Genomic DNA, 13,052 nt, shown 5'->3' on the forward strand with positions numbered 1-13,052 from the left:
TTCATTGCGGAATCAAAGGATCCGGGTAGCAATGCTTCTAAATCAAAGCGTTATAAAGTTCTCTCGATGCTAAGAGCTCACCAGGCGTCTCAGTGTGTGCAACGCGGCTGCTGGTTGACAACAAAAAGCAAGCCTATAGGGCGAAAAAACAAACCCACCAACAAAGCCCTAGTAAAGGCAGCGGGCATAGTCTGATGATGTCACGACAAATCAGACATGGCAATTGTCGAGTATTAGATTCGTGACAACCCCCCCCCCCTCTCTCTCTTCCGGAATCATGATGGTCGTCAGCGCAGTTACAGCTCCTGACGGTGAATTCAGAGATAGTTCAATCGCCTTGTCTTGGTGCAAGGTATTACCAAAAACGCTAAGTGTTGATAAGAATGTGCTCCCTCGCAAATAACAGTTATTTTCCATAAAATTTAAGGCACGATTTTTATACTACTAGTGAGAACGGTCGACTTTACTTTATTTTAAGGAATATTAGGACGGATGGCACCTATGTCTGAAAGTGGTCTGAAAGTGACCCATACATAGGATACACTGATTGAATAACCACGCTATCTTCGTATTTATTTTACAAATAAAACAGATTAGGCTGCCGTACTCTGTTAGAGATGTTAGTTATTGTACGACCATTTATTATAACGTTTGATGGCACTTTATTATTTTATTAACATCATGAATCTAACGTTATAATAGAATATATCGCGCCGTTTCAGCAATACCTTATTTTTAGAAGCGTGTGGTGGATACATGTAAAATTTCTGAACAATTTCTTTCCTGTAATAATTTTTCTGGTCACTATTGTTGGGGGGTACAAATCAGTTATATTAACACCAAATAATTGTTCCGTAACCCATAGGGCTCCCAGCCTCAAATTTAGAGGCCCGACAGCAGCTCTACAGCGGCGCGAGCCGAAATTGGCGGAAGCCGGCCGCTAGCGGAGTCGCGCAAACGCGTTGCGCAGTACCGAAACGCGTGTCGCACGCAATATTACTCAGTAGTTCGCAATTTCATCTATCCCCTCGTCTTTGCGAAAAGCAAGAAGTCATTACTGTTGTGCTGTGCACTGTCACAACAGTCTGCGCGACACGAAGAACCAGGCTCCGCCGGTCGGATTTTACCGCTTCCCGAGCACGTGGTATGAAAAGCAGAGGCGCGAAGCCAAGATATCTGTGCTCCGCAATATTACGTAAGCGTCTCATTTGCTGTAGAGTCAGCCTAAATCGTATCGCATAGCAGTACTAGAAATCGCAGGCGTGCCTCGGACTGATACCAAGGCTGGCTTTCTTAAACGAAAGTAAGGTTCCCTGCCCTACCTAGAACCGACTCGATCGCTACTTCTCACACGTTAGAAGGCAGCGCGCTTTGCCGCAATGCTGAATGAATTTTACAGGACCGTATGCAATTATAAAAATGAAATTTCAGATAATCTACTTCGGCCCATTCTGAATTAGCAGGCAAGAATGCGCAACACAGATTGACAATTGGCACTCTTCTGGCACTTGTGTGCATTGTTTCTCGTGTTTTTCGCTGTGCTTTTCAAATAGGGGACTTTGGGACAGTTTTTGGCAGTAGTCATGGTATTCAATGGAACTGCAAAATCTTCAATCAGAACAATCGTACTCTCCGTAGAATTTGTGCCTCAGCGCCGTCCTTCTTTAATCGACCTTCAAGAAACGCGCAGGCTTTCTTACAGTCATGGTTACTGTACTTAACAGACATCTACTATCCAACATAAAAATGGCAGTTTAGATCGACAGACAGCCGTCCTAATCCGAAATGATCAACCCTCCACTCCGGTCTCACTTCAAACCCCTTTCTCTCCCACTCGGGAAAATATTGCTGCAAAACTCCCCCCCCCCCTCCCGCCCCTGCGCCCCGGGTCAAAAAACGTTCGGCCTATTTCCGACCAGGTAACGTCGCGGCAGAACCATGTAGTACCGGGTTCCTTGACCTTGAAAACGCAGCGTACCCCTATTCAATTCTTATTGGCGGGGATTTCAACGCATATCACGAAGCCTGGAGCTCATCTCAGCCTAATAATGCGGTAAACACGCATACGACCCTCTCGATCAAGCTCTGCTTGTCCTATGCAATGAACCTAACAGGCCGACTCGTTTCGGTGTCATTCCTCTCAAGCTGACGCCACAATGGACCTAACATTCTCGATCCCAATGATCTAAAGCTTTGTCGTATTCTCCCTATCCCTAAAGCTTGCAGAAACCCTCGACTTCCAAGTAATATGCGTCCAATCACCCTGACTTCACCACTCTGTAAACTCATCGAGCGCCTTGCTGCATACCTAAGTTAGTCACTACATTGAATACGTCAGTCCTGGATTTCATCCAGCCCCAATCCGGCTCACGCCCTAACAACTCATAACTGTCTTTAGCTTTTGCGATGAGTTCTGAATAGAGCCCATCATAAAGCTCTGCCTATCTCCTGGCTGTCAATATATACAAAAGGCCTTTGACAGCGTTCGCATGAGGTGATCCTGGAGGAACTGGCAGAACTATTTTCTATTACTCGTGCCCAAATTTGGATGCGCAATTTTTTGACATCTAGACCCATTCAGCTAGTTGGCGCTCAAAGCTCAGGCAAAGCTCTGGGATTGGTGCCGAAAAGCAATTACTTGGATAGGGGTGTACCTCAGGGCTCCATTTTCGAACCCATATTGTTCAACTTGGCCATGACACGCATCCCCGAGAATCTGGAATACTGTACAAGCGCAAGGTTCGCTATATATATCGATGATATTACTATCTGGACGGGGACAGCGGATTACGTAGAGAAATATTCTATGCAGACCGAACTTCAGAAGACCCTTTTTTGCCTTGAAGATATTATCACCAAAATTGGCCTCGAACTCGCTCCGCATAAAGCAAAACTGATATGCCGATCCATTTTCACATCGGAGACAACACCATCACCTCCTCAAATCTGAAAATTTGCATCCTTGGCCTGCCATCGCAAACTGTAACAATCCCAAAAAATGGGTGCATCAGCTACAGCGCCTATTTGCCGCCTGTCTAATCTCGCCTGTACAACTTTATATTGATCCGGCTAACGACTAGAAGTACCTCTGGAGATTGTACGCAGCTCAATATGTATGGTGTATGCTTGTGATTTGAGCAGGTTTGTTGATGCTAAAGCTGTTTTCAACATTGCCCTGCAGATGTCAACACAGCTGCTATATTCTTTCAGCTGGAGAAATGAAATGTAAAGTGTAATCCCAGAGGGCTCCATTGTCTATGTGTCGATGCGCCTACTTATGTCATGACATGTATGCCACATTTGAAAATTTCGTAGCATTGTTTTCTATACTTTTCAGTTTCCTACCTGGCAGCGTTCGTGGCCCTTATATTGGGTAGCCATTGAGTAAGGCGGCATGCCAATAAATAATCTAGTCTGCCATTGGTGGCCATTGTTAGAAAGCCATTCTAGTAGATTGGATGAAATCTATTCACGGGAGAGCCCCAATGAAACACCAATATTGGTCACAATACGGGGGCCGGTTTCCCCCAATATTGGGCTGATGGCGCTCCATTGACGGCCTGCTATTCGGGTCAGGGCGTTTTCCTATCCGCACTGCGACCATTTAGATGGTTAGCCAGGTTAAAAAATACTGCTTGTGCTGCCTGTGATATGCAATTTTTGCTTGTATGCTTTATGACTGTATTAGTTTAGTCGCTGTAATAAACCATGAATAAGAAACCCATACTTGCCGTACACTCTATTGCGAACTATGCACTTGATCCTTTTCTTTGTGCATCATACCTTGCTTTACTAAAAAGTACTAGCACCAGTATATCCACTACGAAGCATGCATGCTTAGCCAGTCTGAAAGCGTTGCTGCATTTCTATGCTGCCTTTTTTTGCCGGTCACCTTCATCGGGTTCCAAATTCCACCTTAACAGGGCCATATAACTAGTACGAACTCAAGCACTTTTGACTGGCAAAGGTTTGTGCGCGCTGAAAGGCAACAACCTTCAATAGATACCGCTCAGAAATGCAGTTTCTATAGAAAGACCACTATATAATTAGAGAAAAGCACACGTATGCGAGACGTCATTCAATGACATGCATACGTAGGTTCATCTCAAAATGGCAGTGGCCGTGAGCCGCCATATTTTGCGCCAATGGGCGTCTATGGAGCCTTCGTTATCAATGTACATCTACCTTGCAAGCCGCTCTTCGTGATTTTGCGTGCTGCCCAAAGGCGTTTTATGCGGGAACTGAATGCTTCCTATAGGCTCATAATTTACCCGTGTCCTCCTGAGTAAAAGGTTCGGTCAAAATCTGGCAAGAAAGAAGTGGCCTCATGTGAGCTTGTATTTTTGGAATCTTTCTTTTTTCTTTCAGTTCATCATATGATGGCCGTGGCGGAACAACAAAGTTTAAATGTTTCGTAAACTGTAAGCATATCGTAGTCTAACTGCTTACTTTCCATCGCTGTTTATTTGAGCTGCTGGGAGAAACTGAAGCAAATGTTTTCTGTCTCTTAGCATTTTATGAGATCTACAACTTTATAAGCACGCGCATCTGATCTCCTACTTACGGACCGCATAAAAATTTAAATTCTGTTAACGTCCTTACTTCAAACGAAAACAAAGAAAAAACTTTCCCGCAAGATGATTTATTGCTCAATATAACGATGAATTTAAGATTGAGAAAAAATCCGTGGCTTTAAATGTCGTCGTAGGAATCAGATAATGGCATGATTGTGGGCTAGAATTCTTCGTTCCGGATCATTGACTAACTCGTAATTTTGCCCCTGCAGGTCATTTGAAGAACACAATAATGTCGAAATTTGGGCTTGTTGGTTGATACTTCCAAGCTGTAGCGCACACAATACGAGGAACTGAGAACGAGAGGAGATGCAATCTTTCGAAATCTAACTGCTATACCCCTCATAACCGTCATTCTATATATGTACACCCATTATTATAAGAGTTGTGATGCCGAATGTGTGCAGCTGACGAAGTTTACGAATATGTAGTGTGGCTTTCTTTCTTCTTTTCAGGCAGGTAGTCAGAGCGAAAAGGGAAAAGAAACCGCAATGCCCCTTTTTTGCTTCAATCTCGTCCTTTGAAGCAGCAAAAAAAAAAAAAAAGAAACTTGCGCTAAAGCAAGACAACAAAGGAGTGCATGGAATCCATAACTTAATTTAGCATGGATTTTTACGAACATTTGGAGAAGGCAGCAATGTTTATGTAACAGCCCGAAAGTGGTGCACCGAAAGAGGATTATACGCCTGGTGAGAGCGCCTAAAGCTCAGCCGTTCTCGCAGATCATGCGCACCAAAATTAGTCACCTGATAGAAGTTGTGGCAATTCAGGGATTTCATACCGACGATAATAGCTTGTCAAAGCTCTATCTTCATAGAACTATGCGCATTAGGAAAAACCGAAAATGTTTCAAAACGGATACGAAGCAATCAATTTCTTATACCTAATGGGCCCCGTCAATGTTTTCGTCGATTTGATAACAAAACATTTCATGCAGCTTCATTGTGCATTCCTTTAAGAATAAAGAGAGCTGTGTTAGTTATTGATAATGATGAACACAATATATGTGCTGCATTTACCAATCAGGAATTGTGAGTGCTAGCGGTTGACTTATTGCGTCGCAATTTCCACCTTGGGCGGTGACCATCTGCCTCTTGAACCAGGAATGGAACGGTAGATCTCGGCTTGGCGTCGTCTAGGATTTCATCGTGCAGCCTGTAACCAGACAACCGCGCCTGCCATACTTTTGCGCATCCACATCCGGCTAGTCAGCGCGAAGGTGACGCCCGCTCATGCTTACTTTATGCTTACTGTGTCTTCGTATAAATACCTTGGTGTGCACATAACTTCTAATCTTTCTTGGAATCTGCATGTGCAATCTATTACTAACAATGCTAACCGCATGTTGGGGTACCTGCGCCCAAACTTTAACCTTTCTTCTAGTTCAATAAAATTGCTTCTTTATAAAACCCTTGTTCGTCCTAAACTGGAATATGCAGCCTCTGTCTGGGACCCTGGCCTTGCATCTCTAGAATCTGAAATCGAATCTGTTCAAAACCGCGCGTCACGTTTTATACTTTCCAACTATCACCGTAACTCCAGTGTTACCGTTATGAAAACAACATTATCATTGCCACCGCTTTCACTACGCAGAAAAATTTCTCGCTTATGCCTATTTCACAAAATCTATTACCACAATCCTGTCCGTAAGAGCCGGCTACTGACTACTACCAATATGTTTCAGGTCGCATTGATCATCTTCACGAAGTAGGTGTTCCGTCATGTCGTACTAAACACGCCTCTTATTCTTTTGTTCCAAACACTTCTATCAGTTGGAAACACCTTCCTAGGCACATTGCTAATATTACGGACCCAAATTCTTTTAAGACTGCCGTATGTAATCTATATTTATAGATGGTAGTCAATTGTTTTTGTTCGTTTTCGGTGATATTGTTGACTGTCGGAAATGTTTTTTTTTTGTCTAAACTGCTTTTGCGCTTTTTTTTTTGCGCCAATCCTCTTTTTTTTTTTTTGATCAGTTTTCGCCGTGTTATTGTTTCTCCGATGTTGTTTTATGCTGCACTGTACCCTGTACCAATGTATCTTTACCACTCCCCTCTTTAATGCCTTCGGGCCCTGAGGGTATATGAATAAATAAATAAATAAAAAAAAAATATTTCTCAAAACGAGATAGAGACAGATCAGTTAGCGCCGATCCCACAAGAACGGCGCTCACGCTGTGTTCTCCAAGTGCTTTGTTTTGCCCGCCTCGCGGTTCGGCTGAGAGGAGACTTCGGCGTCATTTTCCGTGAATCGGAACGGACAAAACCGCAGCATGGCCCGTTCCCGTAGGTTCTGATACCACTTCCGAAGAGCGGCCACCTGCGCGACAGTCATAACTCAACAAGCGTCAAGCTGCCCCTTCCCCTTGGTCCTCTTCCGGACTCTTCCACACGGGAGTGGGCCCGGTGACCACTTACTGTATGCTTCTCGGAGAAGACCGTAAATTTAACTGTGCCATGGAGTTAGCATTCCTAAGTAATAGTACCGAATTCCATATCCATGAACTACTCATAAATTGGCTAATATATTTTGTTTATCATTCGACTCCTTTTTTCGCACTGACTCTCGATCACCCATCTTTCACCTGCTTACACAACCATAACAATTCAGGAATGACTAACAGGTTGCCCTAATTTTTGTTCTGCCTAATACCTGTCATTCGATAACAAGTACATCAGTGCCATGCACCAAAAAATGTTCAATAGCTGCGTTTGCAAGTGGAAATCCAGAGTTTTTTTAATTTTCAAAGCCACCTTGACCCTATTTCCATGACAAATTCGCGAGAAATAAAATATACGGAATGAGGCATCCAGTGTCATGCTTATACTGACAACTATTCTACGAGCAGGTGCCGAAACGGCATTTAATGCGCCTGTTTACCGAGTAATTTGGCTGCACATCTTTCAACAAACGCCATCAATTCACATGGCAGCGTTCAAGGTCATATTCTGCAAAAATAATCCGTCGGCGTCGGCTCGGTGATCTCAAATTCACGGGCATGCACCTGGCATATGATAGCGGCAGGCGACATGGCCGGCCCGGTACTGATTGGTGCATGGTTTTTTCGATGTCCCGAGTTCCTATGCGTATTGGCAGGAGCTTCCAGCTGGGAAAGCTATTTAGATTTTGAGTAGGAGGGTGATATGAACATTTAGTCTCTTAAAGACGCAGGACATTGGCACAACTTGCGTAGTACCGGGCTTTAATCTAAGCGGGTGTTGTGCCATAGATCACAACTATATGCTAGTGGGTATGATGGGGATAATGGAGGAACAGTTAAGATAGTAGTGAAATGCACGTGCGTGAATGAGGATACGCGAAAGAAGTGGCTCACAGGAACTAATGTAAAAGCCGGGTTTAAGCCGCCGCGGAATATTCTAACAAACACTTTCCTCATGGTTGTGGCAGTCAGCAAAAAGAACCTGTCCTGCCCTCCCCACCTCCTCATTCAGAGCGAGAACATCCATAAATTCACAGTCCTCATCAGGCACTGGTTATGACTGCTCACTGCGGATGTGTCATTAATTCATCTCCACCGATGACACGAACTGCCAATCCTCAATTATAAAAATTGAAAGAAATTACGTAATGCGGCGCCACGCGTTACGCATTCTCATTATTGCTATCGTTGCGTCTGCAATCGAAATTGGAACTAGAGGTCATGGTTCGAGAATTGCTAGACAGGGGCCACATACAACAAAATAAGTAGGCTAAAAACACCGGGACTTCCAAATAAATCATCGCACCTCTACTGCGCTACTTCACAAACTACAGAATAACGGCCTGGGGGGAGAGTTGGTGCATGATGTGGTGTCCCCTTCTTGTCTTTGTCCGTTTCTGTGTTGCGCCGCCGTTCAATTCCCTCACAAACTATAATGCCCGTGTGGTAGCTATATGGTTGTCGAGATTCGGAATATACCTACGAGCCCGCTGATTACGCTCGATGAAGTTTTATTTTGTGTGTTGTGGCTTCCTGCGCGACCATCCTGTGACAGCTTACAAAAAGGGCGCAGGCGTTACCACTCCACACTACTGCAGAGAACCTAGAAGGCCTCGAGTTACCAACACGTTACGATGAGATATTGGAAGCCTTCCTGTTTGCCGCGAAATCGACCTAAAGGTGGCGCCACCGTCACTCCGAAGCGAAGAACGCCTGGAAATTGGACGGACACTAACAGATGGGCAGCTAAAGTTTTTAGATACCTATACCTAAAAAGCGTTGACTCACAATGGAGGAAAAGAACTAGGAAACTAACCAGTAAGTATGCTAGTCACATGGACAGAGAAATAAAGAGCGTTAAGCAGACGGTAAAAACTGAATAAATTCTATGAAAAAGAAACAATGTGTGGAATTATACCGAAAGTGGAAAAGGCAGATAAGGAAGGAAGCTTTCTTTGATAACTCAAGAGGTAGTGCCCTTCTTTTTGAAGCTAGATCAGGGTGCCTTAAAACACGCAGCTACAAAAAGGAATTTAACAATGAAGATGACGCATGTGCTGCATGTGGTAACTCCAGTGAAACGATTGACCATATTATACTCGAATGTGATGGGCGCATCATGAATAGGCACAGGGGACTGAGCGAGGACAACGCTATTCAAATGGTCCATGCTTTTGTACTCTGTCACATCGCATACGTGGCTGCAATGCTCAACTGGAAAAAGGAACATCAGAGAAGGACATACGCCGAGCTTTCAAGACAGCGTTGGGGCTCCCCGATAATGCCTCCACTGAACTACTCTTACAGCTAGGAGTGCACAATACCCTTGCCGAGATCATCGAGGCACAGCACACGGCACAGGTTGCACGCCTATCAAGCACCAAAGTGGGCAGAGAGATTCTCGTTAAGCTCGGCCTGAACACCATAGTAGAAAAGGACAGCGTCCTGCAGTTACCTAAAGTCGTGCGAGAAGCGATCAAAGTGTCCCCCTTCCCAAGAAACGTACACCCGATCCACAATCAAGGAAGAAGGCTCGCCCGCGCCAAAGCCCTCGCTGCGGACGCGGCACAGTTCCCCGACCAGACAGCTTTCGTGGATGCAGCGTACATACCGGGAAAGCATGCCTACTCGGTAGCAGTAGTCGACGAACACGGGCGTACGCGCAACTCACTCACACTTTACACCAAGAAGCCAGAGGTAGCTGAACAAGCAGCGATAGCACTAGCTCTAAAAGACTCGGACTTCACAACTGTATACAGCGACTCTAGAGCAGCCACTCGAGCTTTCGCCAAGGGCGGGATAGACAAGACGACGCTACGGATCTTAGGCGGAAGTAACATCACCGATCGCTCCATCGTATGGTTCCCGGCACACATGGGCAGCTTAGGGGGCGGCCTGCGGAATCTCAATGAGATCGCACACGAGGCGGCGCGAGGACTCATCGACCGCGTCCCTCCGGTTTCCCCTGATACTCCACATATTGAGTACAGAGATCAATTATTCACGTACAACGAGCTCACTAAGCACTTTTATCTAGGCAGACGAGCATTTCCCCTCCCGGATAAGAAATTAACCCGCAGCCAATCAGTCACGTTACGCTTGCTCCAAACGAACTCATACCCCAACCCCTGGAGCATGAAGCACATCGACCCAGACTACGACGGACAACATGTGTGTGAACGGTGCAGTGACAATGTAGACTTAAATCATATGCTGTGTGGTTGTGCATCGAGCGACGCCTACGCCAAGAACAAGGAACGTTGGGACAAAGTTTTAAAAAGTGCTTCACTACATGATCAGCTTCGGGCTGTCCAGAAGGCCCGCGCGGCGGCGGAGAGCTTCGGGCTCTCTGTTCCGACTTGGGAGCTGCCCTCTACACCTGGCGCCTAGCCGAGTGTCCTCCAGGACCCCTACTGTGGGAAATAAAGTTTTGCCAAACCAAACTAAATGGTATCCATCCGGAAGTCGGTGCAGGCGCAGTCACTGTTCCTGAAGCTCTGGGGTTTAGAGATACCATTGGCCGGGTGAATAAACCGGCGGTGGAAACTAGCCAAAAACCACTCAAAGATTGGTCGCATAAAAGCGGAGAAGTGACATAATGTTAGTAATGTAGAAACAAAAATTTAATGAATAGAATGATGGTATAGTTAACGAATATAAAAAATAATTAAGATATAGGCAGAAAAATGAGCATGATAGCTACTGCTGCCACCCCGTTTCAAAGGGGACGCTCCTATATTCCATCCATCCATCCATCTAGTGGCGATCGGCAGACGGCGGCGCTCGCAGAAACGCACGCGGCGTGTCTGGTTCCGAGTTTACGGCGGGTTTTTTTTTTTGCAATAAAAACGTGCCTTATGGAATCCATTGGCGATTTACTCTTTAGAGTGTTCCAATACTGCAAAAACAAATCTGCGATTTTCTCCAATGCAGCACAAAAAAAAAAAAGATGCGCTGATTTTAGGAAACCAAGGCACGCAACTACCCGTCTTTTAGATTTACTGGCATCGCTTTGCCCGCTTTTTGCGTTATATGGCGCTCACAGGCCTGATACTTGGGCCTGAACATTACATACCGCCTTTTCAACTGCGTGCGCGTGTCTTATAGGAATGAGAGAGGCAAATTTAGTGTCAATTCCACAGAGATATAAGGTTCATGCTCTAACCTGTAGTACTTTAGAATGAATCGAGGCAGCCTGGTTCGTTATATCGTACTTGACTCGAGGATTAAGCAGGTCAAGTGTAGAACTGACAGCGTACTGCCGACGGGTTGCACATTGAGTGGACATCAACGTTGGCTAATCAACTAGCACATGTATTCCCAGAAAATGTGATTACGCCAGCACTGTACAGGAACCCTTGCCGCAACTGCTTACATGTAGAGCGGTGAGTGGATTGAGTTTACCGAGCTCACAACAAGGCGGATGCTTCTTGCGGCATATAACCTGGTTTTGCGCTCTGAGGTGACTCTAAATGATTTCCGGAAACCCAGGGCAGTATAAGGAATGTCTGATGTGTGTGATGTTTATAAATGGTTAAATAGTATAGTGTAATTACTTTTCATTTGAATGAGAATGAATTTCATCATGTGACAGAACTATTACACACTTGACAAAGTTTAGGACTGTCAGCGATTAATTTTCAGTAACTTTGAAGTTCAAGCTACGAATCAGTAGCCGCGATGAAATCATAAAAAATGCGCTTGGTCGCTGTCATGTTCTGGCAAGGAATTTTGAAGACTGAAAATTTCTTTATGATTTTAATTATTGTTGAGCAGTGAATTGGGGCAGTTCTGTTGTTTGCTTCCAAAACAGGTATCGGATATAAAATTATCCTGAAAGAAATGGAGTTCATCTTATCATGGGGCTATAATTATGTATTTATTACCGAACTAAAAACCGATGGTTAAGCTCGCATCAAGATATTTTACTACCCTTGTTAGGAACAAACAGTTTGCTCGAAAGACAGCTGAGACAAAAAGGGGTTCTGATGATTCTAATGGGCTATCAATGTACATTGACCTATGTGTATTACGTAATATTGCCAGGTGCCTAGCGCCGCGCGACTGCCGTGCTTGGTGCCGACGACGACGAAGCGTTGGTTGGCTCGAGAGGCGCGCTGGTGCTGGACACTGTCATCGCAGCTAGAAGAAAACCTGACTCTCGGGTCTTACCTTCACGGCTCCCTGTCTTGAGTCGTGGCTTGAGTCGTGACAATATTTAGTGTTTGTTTCTGAAACGTTCGAGCATTTCTCTAAAGCAAAATATGCGCATTGCCACTTTTACGGATGCACAGAATTCTTCAGCAGAAAAAAAAAGAATGAATGAAAAGCATATATATGTTTAACGCACCATGCGACATCGGCTATATGGGGGATGATGTAGGGGCGGGCCTCGATGTCGTTGACCACGTGGGATTGTTTAACGTGCAGCCCCATTCCACAGCCGAGGAGCGTCTTTCCAAACGGCTGGGATCGAACCCCTCGTTCTCGAAATCAGCAGTCGAGCGCCCTACCACTGTGACAACGCAAGAGAGGTTTACAGAAAAAAAAAAAGAATGCTACTCAGACAACTCTATCGTGGATAGAGATGCTATAGGGTGGCGGTTGCATGTTTGAGTATTTGCGGGATTCCAAACAGAAACCGGAATATACCATTTTTGAGAATTTGCATTAAGTTGTATTGATGGAAGCAACCTGTTTTGCTTTGACATGGCGCCTAATGACAGCAGCACATCGTTTGAGACACCGCTTGTTAAAGAATCTCAAGCGCCGAAGAACGCGACTGTTGATGTCCTTTCTAGCGTGGAATCTCGATATGAACAAGTATTTTTTATTTAATGAAGCGTGCTCATATTTATTTTGCAATAGGCAGGTAGGTAAGCAAAAGCGCACAGGAACGGCGAACCAAACAAAATGCAGTCTTGAGCACGCTGCACGCGCACACGAAAATCACTGCTGGCTGGCACGAGGCGCGAACACGCATTCACACTGGGTAGGGTTTGCAGCTAAGCCACTAGGTGGCGCCTCTGCTCGAT

Source organism: Amblyomma maculatum, chromosome 8 (genome assembly GCF_055883805.1).
Source record: "Amblyomma maculatum isolate TAMU_Amacu chromosome 8, ASM5588380v1, whole genome shotgun sequence".
Classification (NCBI taxonomy): Eukaryota; Metazoa; Arthropoda; class Arachnida; order Ixodida; family Ixodidae; genus Amblyomma; species Amblyomma maculatum.